The 15,875-nt window shown below is 41.1% G+C and overlaps 1 protein-coding gene across 5 annotated transcripts in view; it reads right to left on the reverse strand.

The window, feature by feature from the left end:
* Positions 1-15,357, reverse strand: part of AKT3 (AKT serine/threonine kinase 3) — a 995,132-nt gene extending 979,775 nt beyond the window's left edge. For 2 of the 5 annotated variants that reach the window (XM_053711160.1, XM_053711156.1), the window contains exon 1: positions 15,135-15,357. The gene's annotated coding sequence lies outside the window, so the exon portion shown is untranslated. Of the gene's footprint in view, positions 1-13,825; positions 13,869-14,072; positions 14,183-14,305; positions 14,507-15,134 lie in introns of those variants that run through there. The other 3 variants (XM_053711157.1, XM_053711159.1, XM_053711158.1) reach the window with 3 other exon arrangements.
* Between the last annotated feature and the right edge of the window lie 518 nt (positions 15,358-15,875).

Below are 15,875 nucleotides of genomic sequence, written 5' to 3' on the forward strand. Positions count from 1 at the left end.
AGATTCAAGCTTCTGAAGGCCTGTCATCTCTTCAGTTCTCTGTTCATCCATCAGTGGCAGTATGCATTTAAGTAATTGGTTTCATGGTGGCATCTATGGACATTATTCTGTTTGCTCGCCTCCATCTGAGACCTCTACAGTTATGTATGCTCAGTCAATGGATCTCTCTCAGAGGATAGTTTTAGACTCTCAGACAAGGATTTCTCTGTCTTGGTGGATCGCCCAGGACCGCTTGTCTCAGGGAACTTGTTTCCCGAGACCTTCTTGGGAGATTGTGACCACGGATACCAGCCTGTTAGGCTGGGGAGCAGTTTGGGGGTCCCCAAGAGCTCAGGGATTTTGGACTCAGGAGTCTGCCCTCCCTATAAATATCCTAGAATTGAGAGCAATTCTCAATGCTCTAACAACTTGGCCTCAACTGAGTTTAGTCCGGTTTCTCAGATTTAAAATGGACAACATCACTTCGGTAGCGTATATCGACCACCAAGGAGAAACTCAGAGCGTGTTAACTATGAAGGAGGTGACTCGCATTCTTCAGTGGACAGAGTCTCACAATTGTGATCTCTCTGCCATTCATACCCCAGGGGTGGACAACTGGGAAGTGGATTATCTAAGCAGAGCAGACGTTTAATCCAGGGTAATTGAGCTCTGCATCCAGAATTATTTTCATGTTAAAGGAAAAGTACACTGTAAAATTGTTTTTCCATAAACGTATTTTAAATGACTTGTTATACCAACTGCAGAGTATAAAATATTTGAGAAATTGCATTTTCGGGTTTATTTGTGTATCTGAAGTAGCTGGTTTTGTGCTTTGAAACCACAGCCTATTACAATGGGTTGGGCTTCAGGTAATATCAGATCTCATTATGTTATCACTTTTATGTACACAGACTTGCTTCCTTATCTTATATTTGTCTGGAACACCAAAGCTCAATACATAGAGAAAACAATGGAAAATTATCATTTTATTACTTAACTATCATGCCCTCCACTGAGGGTGTAATCTCTTCTGCTGGCTGTGTTTACTTAGGCTTGTCAATAGCGTATACACCAGTATCAAAACTTTCAGTATAGGTTGGGAAACCACAAGCTAAATCTGCTATTTCAAATGCTGAAATAGGAGTAAAGGAGCCACTTGCAACAAATTTAATACACTAACAGGTAAAAAGGATCATTGGGAATAATTTAAAGGGGATAAAGTTTTTGGGTGAACTGTCCCTTTAATCCTCAAATGGGGAGTTCCAGAGTTGGATCTGATGGCATCTTGTCTAAAAACCAAGCTTCCAGAATACGGAGCAAGATCCTCAAGCAGCTCTGGTAGTGCCATGGGATTTCCGTCTAATTTTTCTGTTTCCTCTGGTTGCCCTCCTTACCTTTAGCTTTTTTAGCGCCCTTACACTCACACTTTTTCCCGAAGATGTAATTTCCCCTGTGGAAATTGCCTCTGAGGAGGGAACTTCTACTTCAGGGTTCCTTCCTCCATCTGAACTTAGTCTCTCTGAAGCGGACTGCTTAGAGATTGAACTCCGTCTTATCCAGACGTTTTTCTGTGAAGGTTATTGAGACTATGATTCAGGCTTGTAAGCAAGATTTATTATAAGGTATAGCGTAAATACATTCATTGGTGCGGATCTAGAGTTTTTTCTTGGAGTCAGGTGAGAATTCCCTGTATTCTGTCCTTTATTCAGGAGGGCCTGGAGAGGGGTTTATCAGTCAGTGCCTTAAGGGGTCAGATTTTGGCTCTGTCGATTCTTCTGCAGAAGTGCCTGGCAATTTTGCCAGATGGTCAATCTTTTGTCCAGGCTTTGGTTAGAATCAGGCCGGTGTTTAGGTCAATTGCTCCTCCTTGGAGTCTTAATCTAGTTCTTAAGGTTTTGCAGCAGGCTCCATTTGAGCCTATGCATTCTGTTGATATTCTCCTGGAAGGTTTTTGCTTCTGCTGGCAATTTCCTCTGCCCGTAGATTTTCAGAACTTTTGGCTCTACAGTGTGATTATCCTTATCTTTTTCTTCATGCAGATAAGGCGGTTCTCCGTACTAAATTAGGATTCCTACCTAAGGTGGTTTCACTCAATATTAACCAAGAAATTGTTGTTCCTTCTTTTTGTCCTAATCATTCCTCTAAGGAGGAGTGGTTGTTGCACAATCTGAATGTTGTGCGTGCTTTGAAGTTCTACAGGGAGTGCAGAATTATTAGACAAGTTGTATTTTTGAGGATTAATTTTATTATTGAACAACAACCATGTTCTCAATGAACCCAAAAAACTCATTAATATCAAAGCTGAATAGTTTTGGAAGTAGTTTTTAGTTTGTTTTTAGTTATAGCTATTTTAGGGGGATATCTGTGTGTGCAGGTGACTATTACTGTGCATAATTATTAGGCAACTTAACAAAAAACAAATATATGCCCATTTCAATTATTTATTTTTACCAGTGAAACCAATATAACATCTCAACATTCACAAATATACATTTCTGACATTCAAAAACAAAACAAAAACAAATCAATGACCTATATAGCCACCTTTCTTTGCAAGGACACTCAAAAGCCTGCCATCCATGGATTCTGTCAGTGTTTTGATCTGTTCACCATCAACATTGCGTGCAGCAGCAACCACAGCCTCCCAGACACTGTTCAGAGAGGTGTACTGTTTTCCCTCCTTGTAAATCTCACATTTGATGATGGACCACAGGTTCTCAATGGATTTTCTTCTTTTATACCCTTTCTTGCCAGCCACGCTGTGGAGTACTTGGACGCGTGTGATGGAGCATTGTCCTGCATGAAAATCATGTTTTTCTTGAAGGATGCAGACTTCTTCCTGTACCACTGCTTGAAGAAGGTGTCTTCCAGAAACTGGCAGTAGGACTGGGAGTTGAGCTTGACTCCATCCTCAACCCGAAAAGGCCCCACAAGCTCATCTTTGATGATACCAGCCCAAACCAGTACTCCACCTCCACCTTGCTGGCGTCTGAGTCGGACTGGAGCTCTCTGCCCTTTACCAATCCAGCCACGGGCCCATCCATCTGGCCCATCAAGACTCACTCTCATTTCATCAGTCCATAAAACCTTAGAAAAATCAGTCTTGAGATATTTCTTGGCCCAGTCTTGACGTTTCAGCTTGTGTGTCTTGTTCAGTGGTGGTCGTCTTTCAGCCTTTCTTACCTTGGCCATGTCTCTGAGTATTGCACACCTTGTGCTTTTGGGCACTCCAGTGATGTTGCAGCTCTGAAATATGGCCAAACTGGTGGTGGCAAGTGGCATCTTGGCAGCTGCACGCTTGACTTTTCTCAGTTCATGGGCAGTTATTTTGCGCCTTGGTTTTTCCACACGCTTCTTGCGACCCTGTTGACTATTTTGAATGAAACGCTTGATTGTTCGATGATCACGCTTCAGAAGCTTTGCAATTTTAAGAGTGCTGCATCCCTCTGCAAGATATCTCACTATTTTTTACTTTTCTGAGCCTGTCAAGTCCATCTTTTGACCCATTTTGCCAAAGGAAAGGAAGTTGCCTAATATTTATGCACACCTGATATAGGGTGTTGATGTCATTAGACCACACCCCTTCTCATTACAGAGATGCACATCACCTAATATGCTTAATTGGTAGTAGGCTTTCGAGCCTATACAGCTTGGAGTAAGACAACATGCATAAAGAGGATGATGTGGTCAAAATACTCATTTGCCTAATAATTCTGCACTCCCTGTATTTACAGGTTACATAAGATTTTCGTCAATCTTCTGCTCTTTTTGTTGTCTTTTCTGGTAAAAGGAGGGGTCAGAAGGCCACATCTTCTACTCTCTCCTTCTGGTTGAGAAGTGTTATTCGATTGGCTTATGAGACAGCTGGATAGCAGCTTCCAAAGTAAATTATGGCTCACTCCACTAGGGTTGTCGCTTGCTCTTGGGCCTTTAAAAATTATGCTTCTATGGAATAGATTTGCAAGGTGGCCACTTGGTCATCATTGCATACTTTTTCAAAATTTGATGTTTTTGCCTCAGCTGAGGTTTCTTTTGGGAGGAAAGTTCTTCAAGCAATGGTACATTTTGTCTAGGTTTGCCTGTCTTGTGTATCCCTCCCTTCCATTCTGTGGACTCTAGCTTTGGTATTGGTTCCAACTAGTAATTGAATGGATTGGTTGACTCTCCATGCCATTGAAAAGAAAACATAATTTATACTTACCTGATCAATTCTTTTCTTTCCGTGCATGGAGAGTCCACAACCCGCCCTTATTTATTTTAAGACAGCTTTTTGTCATTTTCTAAACCTTAGGCACCTCTATACCCTTTTAGTCTTCTTCTCTTTCCATAATTCCTTGGCTGAATGACTGGGAATTGTGGGTAGTGGGAGGATACTTGAAGCTTTGCTGGGGTGTTATTTGCCTCTACCTGGTGGCCAGGAGTTGAATTCCCACTAGTAATTGAATGGATTTGTGTACTCTCCATGCCAGGAAAGAAAATAATCAGGTAAGTATAAAACAGAATTTATGCTTACCTGATAAATTACTTTCTCCAACGGTGTGTCCGGTCCACGGCGTCATCCTTACTTGTGGGAATATCTCTTCCCCAACAGGAAATGGCAAAGAGTCCCAGCAAAGCTGGCCATATAGTCCCTCCTAGGCTCCGCCCACCCCAGTCATTCGACCGACGGACAGGAGGAAAAATATAGGAGAAACCATATGGTACCGTGGTGACTGTAGTTAGAGAAAATAATTCATCAGACCTGATTAAAAAACCAGGGCGGGCCGTGGACCGGACACACCATTGGAGAAAGTAATTTATCAGGTAAGCATAAATTCTGTTTTCTCCAACATTGGTGTGTCCGGTCCACGGCGTCATCCTTACTTGTGGGAACCAATACCAAAGCTTTAGGACACGGATGAAGGGAGGGAGCAAGTCAGGTAACCTAAACGGAAGGCACCACGGCTTGCAAAACCTTTCTCCCAAAAATAGCCTCCGAAGAAGCAAAAGTATCAAATTTGTAAAATTTGGCAAAAGTGTGCAGTGAAGACCAAGTCGCTGCCTTACATATCTGATCAACAGAAGCCTCGTTCTTGAAGGCCCATGTGGAAGCCACAGCCCTAGTGGAGGGAGCTGTGATTCTTTCAGGAGGCTGCCGTCCGGCAGTCTCGTAAGCCAATCGGATGATGCTTTTAAGCCAAAAAGAAAGAAAGAGAGGTAGAAGTCGCTTTTTGACCTCTCCTTTTACCAGAAGACGACAAACAGAGAAGATGTTTGTCTGAAAACTTTTGTAGCTTCTAAATAGAATTTTAGAGCACGGACTACGTCCAAATTGTGTAACAAACGTTCCTTCTTTGAAACTGGATTCGGACACAAAGAAGGTACAACTATCTCCTGGTTAATATTTTTGTTAGATACAACCTTTGGAAGAAAACCAGGCTTAGTACGCAAAACCACCTTATCTGCATGGAACACCAGATAGGGCGGAGAACACTGCAGAGCAGATAACTCTGAAACTCTTCTAGCAGAAGAAATAGCAACCAAAAACAAAACTTTCCAAGATAACAACTTAATATCTATGGAATGTAGAGGTTCAAACAGAACCCCTTGAAGAACTGAAAGGACTAGATTTAAACTCCAGGGAGGAGTCAAAGGTCTGTAAACAGGCTTGATCCTAACCAGAGCCTGAACAAATGCTTGAACATCTGGCATAGCTGCCAGTCGTTTGTGTAGTAAGACAGATAAAGCAGAAATCTGTCCCTTTAGAGAACTCGCAGATAATCCTTTATCCAAACCTTCTTGCAGAAAGGAAAGAATCTTAGGAATTTTATATCTTATTCCATGGGAATCCCTTGGATTCACACCAGCAGATATATCTTTTCCATATTTTATGGTAAATCTTTCTAGTTACCGGTTTTCTGGCCTGAACCAGAGTATCACAGAATCTGAAAACCCACGCTTTGATAGAATCAAGCGTTCAATCTCCAAGCCGTCAGCTGGAGGGAGACCAGATTTGGATGTTCGAATGGACCCTGAACAAGAAGGTCCTGTCTCAAAGGTAGCTTCCATGGTGGAATCGATGACATATTCACCAGGTCTGCATACCAAGTCCTGCGTGGCCACGCAGGAGCTATCAAGATCACAGAGGCCCTCTCCTGTTTGATCCTGGCTACCAGCCTGGGAATGAGAGGAAACGGTGGAAACACATAAGCTAGGTTGAAGGACCAAGGCGCTACTAGTGCATCTACTAGAGTCGCCTTGGGATCCCTGGATCTGGACCCGTAGCAAGGAACCTTGAAGTTCTGACGAGACGCCATCAGATCCATGTCTGGAATGCCCCATAATTGAGTCAACTGTGCAAAAATCTCCGGGTGGAGTTCCCACTCCCCCGGATGGAATGTCTGACGACTCAGATAATCCGCTTCCCAGTTTTCCACACCTGGCATGTGGATCGCAGATAGATGGCAGGAGTGATTCTCCGCCCATTGTATTATTTTGGTCACTTCTTTCATCGCCAGGGAACTCCTTGTTCCCCCCTGATGATTGATATACGCAACAGTCATCATGTTGTCTGATTGGAATCTTATGAATCTGGCCTTTGCAAGCTGAGGCCAAGCCCTGAGAGCATTGAATATCGCTCTTAGTTCCAGAATGTTTATCGGGAGAAGAGACTCTTCCTGAGACCATAGTCCCTGAGCTTTCAGGGATTCCCAGACCGCACCCCAGCCCACTAGACTGGCGTCGGTCGTGACAATGACCCACTCTGGTCTGCGGAAGCTCATTCCCTGGGATAGGTGGTCCAGGGATATCCACCAACGGAGTGAATCTCTGGTCTTCTGATCTACTTGAATCACTGGAGACAAGTCTGTATAGTCCCCATTCCACTGTTTCAGCATGCACAGTTGTAATGGTCTTAGATGAATTTGCGCAAAAGGAACTATGTCCATTGCTGCAACCATCAACCCTACTACTTCCATGCACTGAGCTATGGAAGGACGTGGAACAGAATGAAGAACTTGACAAGCGCTTAGAAGTTTTGACTTTCTGACATCTGTCAGAAAAATCCTCATTTCTAAGGAATCTATTATTGTTCCCAAGAAGGGAACTCTTGTCGACGGAGACAGAGAACTTTTTTCTATGTTCACCTTCCATCCGTGAGATCTGAACGATGTCTGTATGAGCCTTTGCTTTTGAAAGGGACGACGCTTGTATTAGAATGTCGTCCAAGTATGGTACTACTGCAATGCCCCTCGGTCTTAGAACCGCTAGAAGGGACCCGAGTACCTTTGTGAAAATCCTTGGAGCAGTGGCTAATCCGAATGGGAGGGCCACAAACTGGTAATGTTTGTCCAGAAAGGCGAACTTTAGGAACTGATGATGTCCTTTGTGGATAGGAATATGTAGGTACGCATCCTTTAGATCCACGGTAGTCATAAATTGACCTTCCTGGATAGTGGGTAGAATCGTTCGAATGGTTTCCATTTTGAACGATGGTACCCTGAGAAATTTGTTTAGGATCTTTAAATCCAGAATCGGTCTGAAGGTTCCCTCTTTTTTGGGAACTACGAACAGATTTGAGTAAAATCCCATTCCTTGTTCCGTCATTGGAACTGGGTGTATCACTCCCATCTTTAACAGGTCTTCTACACAATGTAAGAACGCCTGTCTCTTTATTTGGTTTGAGGATAAGTGAGACATGTGGAACCTTCCCCTTGGGGGTAGTTCCTTGAATTCCAGAAGATAACCCTGAGAAACTATTTCTAGCGTCCAGGGATTCTGAACATCTCTTGCCCAAGCCTGAGCAAAGAGAGAGAGTCTGCCCCCCACTAGATCCGGTCCCGGATCGGGGGCTACTCCTTCATGCTGTTTTGTTAGCGGTAGCAGGCTTCTTGGTCTGCTTACCCTTGTTCCAGCCTTGCATCGGTTTCCAGGCTGGTTTGGACTGTGAGGCATTACCCTCTTGCTTAGAGGATGCAGAATTAGAGGCCGGTCCGTTCCTGAAATTACGAAAGGAACGAAAATTAGACTTATTCTTGGCCTTGAAAGGCCTATCTTGTGGGAGGGCGTGGCCCTTTTCCCCCAGTGATGTCTGAGATAATCTCTTTCAATTCTGGTCCAAAGCGAGTTTTACCCTTGAAGGGGATGTTAAGCAATTTTGTCTTGGATGATACATCCGCTGACCAAGACTTTAGCCAAAGCGCTCTGCGCGCCACAATTGCAAACCCTGAATTTTTCGCCGCTAATCTAGCTATTTGCAAAGCGGCATCTAAAATAAAAGAGTTAGCCAACTTAAGTGTGTGAACTCTGTCCATAACCTCCTCATATGGAGTCTCTCTACTGAGCGACTTTTCTAGTTCCTCGAACCAGAACCACGCTGCTGTAGTGACAGGAATAATGCACGAAATGGGTTGTAGAAGGTAACCTTGCTGTACAAAAATCTTTTTAAGCAAACCTTCCAATTTTTTATCCATAGGATCTTTGAAAGCACAACTATCCTCGATAGGAATAGTAGTGCGCTTGTTTAGAGTAGAAACTGCCCCCTCGACCTTAGGGACTGTCTGCCATAAGTCCTTTCTGGGGTCGACCATAGGAAATAATTTCTTAAATATAGGAGGGGGAACAAAAAGTTATGCCGGGCTTCTCCCACTCCTTATTCACTATGTCCGCCACCCGCTTGGGTATAGGAAAAGCGTCGGGGTGCACCGGAACCTCTAGGAACTTGTCCATCTTGCATAATTTTTCTGGAATGACCAAGTTGTCACAATCATCCAGAGTAGATAACACCTCCTTAAGCAGTGCGCAGAGATGTTCTAATTTAAATTTAAATGTCACAACATCAGGTTCAGCCTGTTGAGAAATTTTTCCTGAATCTGAAATTTCCCCATCTGACAAAACCTCCCTCATGGCCCCTTCAGATTGGTGTGAGGGTATGACAGAACAATTATCATCAGCGCCCTCCTGCTCTTCTGTGTTTAAAACAGAGCAATCGCGCTTTCTCTGATATGCAGGCATTTTGGATAAAATATTTGCTATGGAGTTATCCATTACAGCCGTCAATTGTTGCATGGTAATAAGCATTGGCGCGCTAGAAGTACTAGGGGCCTCCTGCGTGGGCAAAACTGGTGTAGACACAGAAGGAGATGATGTAGAACCATGTCTACTCCCCTCATCTGAGGAATCATCTTGGGCAATTTCATTATCTGTGGCAGTACTGTCCTTACTTTGTTTGGACGCTATGGCACAATTATCACACAATTTTGAAGGGGGAGACACATTGGCTTTCATACATATAGAACATAGCTTATCTGAAGGCACAGACATGTTAAACAGGCTTAAACTTGTCAATAAAGCACAAAAACCGTTTTAAAACAAAACCGTTACTGTCTCTTTAAATTTTAAAACAGAGCACACTTTATTACTGAATATGTGAAAAAATATGAAGGAATTGTTCAAAATTTACCAAAATTTCACCACAGTGTCTTAAAGCATTAAAAGTATTGCACACCAATTTTCAGAGCTTTAACCCTTAAAATAACGAAAACGGAGCCGGTTACAGATTTAACCCCTATACAGTCCCAGCTACAGCCTTTGCTGTGACTTTACCAAGCCCAGAGGGGAATACGATACCCAATGATGCCTTCTAGGAACTTTTCCAACTACTTTCGGGTCCTCACACATGCATCTGCATGTCTTGCTCTCAAAAACAACTGCGCAGTAATGGCGCGAAAATGAGGCTCAGCCTACAACTGGGAAGGCCCTTCCTGACTGGAAAAGGTGTCTAACATAGTGCCTGACGTTAAAAAACGTTCCCCAAGTTTACAAGTGTGAATTATCAGCATAAACATGTATAAAATGTCCAAATAAAGCAATCGATTTAGCCCATAAAAGTGTCTACCAGTTTTATAACCCATATTAAGCCCTTTATTCTGTTTGAGACTAAGAAAATGGCTTACCGGTCCCCATGAGGGGAAATGACAGCCTTCCAGCATTACATGGTCTTGTTAGAAATATGGCTAGTCATACCTTAAGCAGAAAAGTCTGCTCTTTCCCCCAACTGAAGTTACTTCATCTCAACAGTCCTATGTGGAAACAGCAATCGATTTTAGTTACTGTCTGCTAAAATTATCTTCCTCTCACAAACAGAAATCTTCATCTTTTTCTGTTTCAGAGTAAATAGTACATACCAGCACTATTTTAAAATAACAAACTCTTGATAGTAGAATAAAAAAACTACAACTAAACACCACATACTCTTAACCATCTCCGTGGAGATGTTGCCTGTGCAACGGCAAAGAGAATGACTGGGGTGGGCGGAGCCTAGGAGGGACTATATGGCCAGCTTTGCTGGGACTCTTTGCCATTTCCTGTTGGGGAAGAGATATTCCCACAAGTAAGGATGACGCCGTGGACCGGACACACCAATGTTGGAGAAATTATGTTTTTTCCTAGTTTTTTTTATGTGATACATGCCAAAATGTCACTAATCCTATTGGAGAAGGACGAACACGTCATAGTAAGAAAAAATGGTCTTAGTGTCGGGGCTGCCAGACCAAGCAATGTGAATGGAACGTTTTGAAGGAAAATTTTGAAAATTGTATATTTTCACCAATGAAACTCCTATTATTTATTAAATTTACACCAGATGGTAAATTCAAAACCCTTGTTCTTTGCCATCACTTTAATCATGGCTTCATTTTAGCCAGGTGGTCAGTAAAATCAGCTAGGTTGTGTTTCCATTAAATAGCTTGTAGTAAGCACTGTGTGATTTGTTTGTTTTATGTATCAGTGTTCTCCCCAGGACCTTTTTAATTGGTGCACCACCCGGCTGATTTTACTGACCCCTGGCTAAAGTTTCATCCAAAAATAAGCTAAAATCAAAAGTTAGGCTTGGCACCCTGGCTGGCTGAAAATCTCTATTTAGAGGCTTCACAAGTAAGTACAGTCCTGTAGTTAGTTTTGAAGGAAGGTGCCTGTAGCTTGATGTGTTGCCTTAGGATCTGTTCTTTTCTTGGAACAATTACTTGGAAACACCTGTCTAAAAACATTTAATGATCTCTGTCTGTTTCCTGCTAAAGTGATGCCAATTTGTATTGCTGTACAACTGTTTAAGCACATTTCAATCCCTAAAGGTAACCTCTATTTAACAGGACGTTAGTAGTCAAAATTAAACTTTCATAACTCAGATAGAGCATGCAATTTTAAACAACTTTTGAATGTACCTCTATCATCTAAATTTCTTTGTTATCTTAGAATCCTCTGTTGAAAAGCATACCTAGGTAGGCTCAGGGGCGCTACTGGGAGCTAGCTGCTGATCGGAGGTAAATTGTTTAAACTTTATGCTCTATCAAAATCATGAAAGAAAAATGTTGGGTTCCACGTCCCTTTAACTGCATGAAATTGTTACTTCTCAAAGCCAGTTATACTATAAAATGATAATTGTATCTGTTTGTTGATAGCTATAATTTGTTTTGACAGTGTGTCAGAGAAAATATTTTACTATATTTATTGGAAGAGAATGATCAATTGTTATGTGATTTATGATAGGAACAAACTTTGTAATTACAAGATGTTTTCTGCAGTCTTGCAATAAATTAATATATTATGCGAATGTAAACATGTTGAATGCTTTAACAGATTGCTTGCTGCAGTTGTTTTTCAATAGCAAAATTCCACACAAAAAACATTTTTTGGAGAAGACAATCCTGACATGTTACAGGTGTATACACAGACTCATTTTGTTAGTAAAAACAAGGCTTGTGAAGTCTGCAGTGTGCACATTAATTCTCAAAATTGGAAAAAAATTAAAATTTCAGAGTTAGATTAAAGAGGGGTGCAAAATAAATAGAAATATTCTGCAAAGTTATTTTACTATGCATAAACACTTTGTACTAAAATCTCAAAATGATTCACATGCATCCCATTCAAAATTACAAAAAATAGTACTTTTTTAATGCTGCTTCGTAAATTGTATAAAGTCATTTTAGGCATGCACTTCACTTGCCATTAAAACACAAATTGTACTGCATGTAAATAAAGAATACAAATACTCCAATTAACCCTTTAAGGATACAGCTTTCAGTTTGCTCAATTGTTTTATGACGGAAAAATTCCGTCATATGTCCTTAAGAGGTTAAAAAGCAATACAAATGTTTAAAATACAAAGTAAATTTCCTGAATTAAGAATCAAAGACATTTATATTCATAGCACCGATTGGTAGACTAAATCAATTATTTTGCTCTAAATGTTACAAAAACATGTCGCTTATCTGTCTGATATATTAATATTGTCAAGATCGGAGCCGTTTCATAAACGATCAAAAATGTATTAAATTCTGAAATAATTGTGCATTTTTTCTGCTTAAAAGAGCTTAGTGTATTTTCACCATATGTATGCAAACATAATAAATAACATAATCAATGTAGCTTATGCAAGATTATAACGTTAATATAACTTTAATTGTCAACCCCTTCCCTCTTTTACTGTTAACCTATAAGAAACTAGAAAGCTACTGCTCAATAAAAAGGCATGACTTCATAAAAAAACAACTTAACATAAAAAATATATTATATGTCTACACATACATAGGAGTTGATGCTGAGTGATCTGGATGTAAACTTACTTAATTGGTATGTACTGTAACTTTATAGGACTAAAATCCAATGTGTTCTATGTTACCTAAAATAGGCACCACCCTCTTATTTGTAATATTTAAAAAAAACTAGGCCTCTACATGGAAACACTTGCAATTTTTACTATCTTCTCAGGTCTTTAACCTTTTGGAAACTTCCCCTCCCAAGACACAAAATGCAAAAGTTGCATATTTACAGACAGCATGCCAGTCAAGTGTCTGCATAGCTCCATTAACCCCTTAATGACCACAATGTACCCTGTATGTCACTGGTCGTTAAGGGTTTTTCCAAGACATAATAGCACAAGTCTAGCAAGAACACGCTATTAATTCCCTCCCTCCAGCAGGCTTTGTGGAATAGAGCAGTCTCAACGCTGGTGGCAAGACCGCACTATAAAACAATCAAGTCCCAAAAAAAGACCAGCGACATACAGGGTACGTCGCTGGTCCGGGGTTAAAATGTGAGCATGTATCTGTATTCACTAGCCTAATACATAAGTGTTTAAATGTATGGGCAGCCATGCACCTGTAAGATACTGTATATATAAATCTGAGTGTGACTGCCTGCCACTGAATATTTTTTCCCCAGCCTATTTGTTTCAGCAGGTCTATTTATAAGAAATATAGCTGTGTTGCATGTTACAGTGTATTTGTGTCTCCACCTGCAGAAATGTGCAGATTATGTATCAGAATGCAACATACTACACATTTTTGTTACATTAAACTGCATCTGATATTTTGCATGAACCTCTATGTGCAATTTATTGCCCACAAATAGTGCATATGTTTATCTGTGTTCTTTAATCTGCTTGCTTCATTTTATGAACTGCTAGTTGCACTTATTTTGATTCTAATATTTAATGTTTAAACAAGTACAATACAATAAATGTTTAGGGTTAGTAAAACACACTAATAATTTGAAACTACCAATCCCCACAAATTATAAGGAGCACAATATTTAACTCCCTCTCAAAAAAATAAAAAATAAACTATCCACAGCATCTCTGATATATACTGAGGTAAATTGTTAGGAGATGGCAAACAGATTTGACCTTTACATATATTTATTACAGAGATTGAAATGTATAGTGTATTTAAAAGCACAAAATACAGAAACATCATTATAAAGTGATAAAAACAAGAACCCTACAAGATATATTGGGGAGGGGACGCCTGAAGAGTCTCCATTATGGCTGATAGGAGGCAATACAGCCAGGGAGGCTGGTTTGTTTACTTACAGCAGGAGCCAGCATCACTTGAGCAACACCACTGCCAAGCACCATCTTCCAGCTTTCTATTTTTAGTAACGGGGGAGGGTTGATAGTGTAGATGGTGATGGTGCTGTTGTGGAAGTGGAGGAGGGGGAAGGAATGGGAGGATTACAAGAAACATCCAGCTTCTCACACATTTCACCATTCTCGTTTTAATTAACTCTGCAATCTTTTTTTTTATTATTATTGTATTATAATTTCACTATATTTTTACCTGATGCCATTTGCTCGAGGACAAGATTAATGAGTGACGCACGTCATGAGTTTATTTATCACACTGAGCAACATCCTCCAGGACTAGTGGCTGCAACGAAAACCCTCCTCCCTGTATTGCAGGCATCACCTTTACAAGAGGCCACCCCCAGCTGGTCCTTCCTACTCTGTGTCCACTTCGCAGCCCATTTACTAGATATTTCTAAATATATTATTCATAAAGGAGCAGCTCACCTCTCAGCCGTACTGTTTATATGAACACAAACACGTTACACAACGCAGACAGGAAGAAAAAAAAAGTCCCAATTCTACTAAACACGTAGCCTCTAGAGGGAGAGCACCAACTTCACCGCATCTCCCTTATCATCAGCAGCTTCCTCAGTGCTGCTGGCTGCTGTCTTCCTACACGGGCTAAAAGGAAAGCCAGTAACTTGGTGTAGGCCACAGAGAGGAGGAAGCCCCTTCTCTTCCTCTTCTGCAGTTACCTCCCACCACACAGCAACAGGGTTATTCTCACAGAACAAATACATGAGTGTATTTTATAATAAATATACTTATTCTCGTTTTTGTAAGCAAACCCAATTCGTCCGTACAGGCGTAAAACTACATATATCCATCACCCACTGACAGTCTATAGTAATCATCCACCACCAAGCCAGACATAAAGTAGTACGTCTATCTTTTTCCCCTCATAAAGCACATCAGCAGCAAACACCCAACCGCTGAGCAGCTTTTAGCTCCTCTCAGGTACTTTAATGCATTGCCGTATACACTACAGACACTGCTATAGGCTGCAAGTATTTGTACAACTAAAACGTTTATCTCGGTCTGCTTCTTACATTTAGTTAGACCGCTATAAATGCAAAGGGTGTGTGCGCAGTACATATTACACACATGTGTGCTACTCCCCGGCAGACACGTGAGTGCATTTACTAGAGGACACCCTCTACTTTTATGGAAACCCTACAAAGAGACGTAAGGGACAGATAAATCATCGCAGACAGACAGACGCCCCCTCCCCTCTCGTCCTTTCCCCGTGTCTCCCTCCCTCCAGGCTGGTTACCTGCAGAGGCGGCGGCAGCAGGGGGCGGGGGGACCACGACTAGCAGCAGCTGGAGGAGGAGGAGGAATGTCAGCTGCTGAGGAGGAGGAGGATGGTGATGATGAAGGTGCCTGTGTTGAGTGTTGTTCAGTGGAAGGAGGAGGAAGAGGTGGCTGGAAAATAAAAATAATAATAATGGAGGGGGAGACAGGGAGGTGGTGACTGGGTTTCCCCTTGTCATATCAGATTGTGTATCCCCGGCAGATCCTGTATCCCTCTCTCTCTCTCGCGAACGTGCATTCATTTCCTAATCCAGCCTCTGCCTTTCTCACAACTTCTCTGCCTTTAGTTCATTTAAGGTGGATTTGTATAGTTGTGCTTCACGTTCTGGATCAGTAAGAGGTATCTGCACTTTTAAGATGTCTTGCTTGTTTAATATAACTTGATTAAGATAACTTAATAAAACTTCTAACTGAATTACTTGGTTTGACAAATAGCACAGTAACATCATTTATGAAATGTTAAAATGGATTTCCTTGATAACTGTGCTCTGGGTGGTTTCTTGTAGTCATTCTGTCTTCTGCCTAATGAATTATAGGTACAGAAGTCATTCATAACTTGCAATATTGTTATGTAACAAACCACTTTAAAATAAAGCATACAATATTTCTATATTAGCTATCTTGTATTCTATAGGAAAGTGTTGACATCATTTATCGTACTATAAATTATTTGAAATTCAAAGTATATTTAGTGTCTCTT

Source organism: Bombina bombina, chromosome 4 (genome assembly GCF_027579735.1).
Source record: "Bombina bombina isolate aBomBom1 chromosome 4, aBomBom1.pri, whole genome shotgun sequence".
NCBI lineage: Eukaryota > Metazoa > Chordata > Amphibia > Anura > Bombinatoridae > Bombina > Bombina bombina.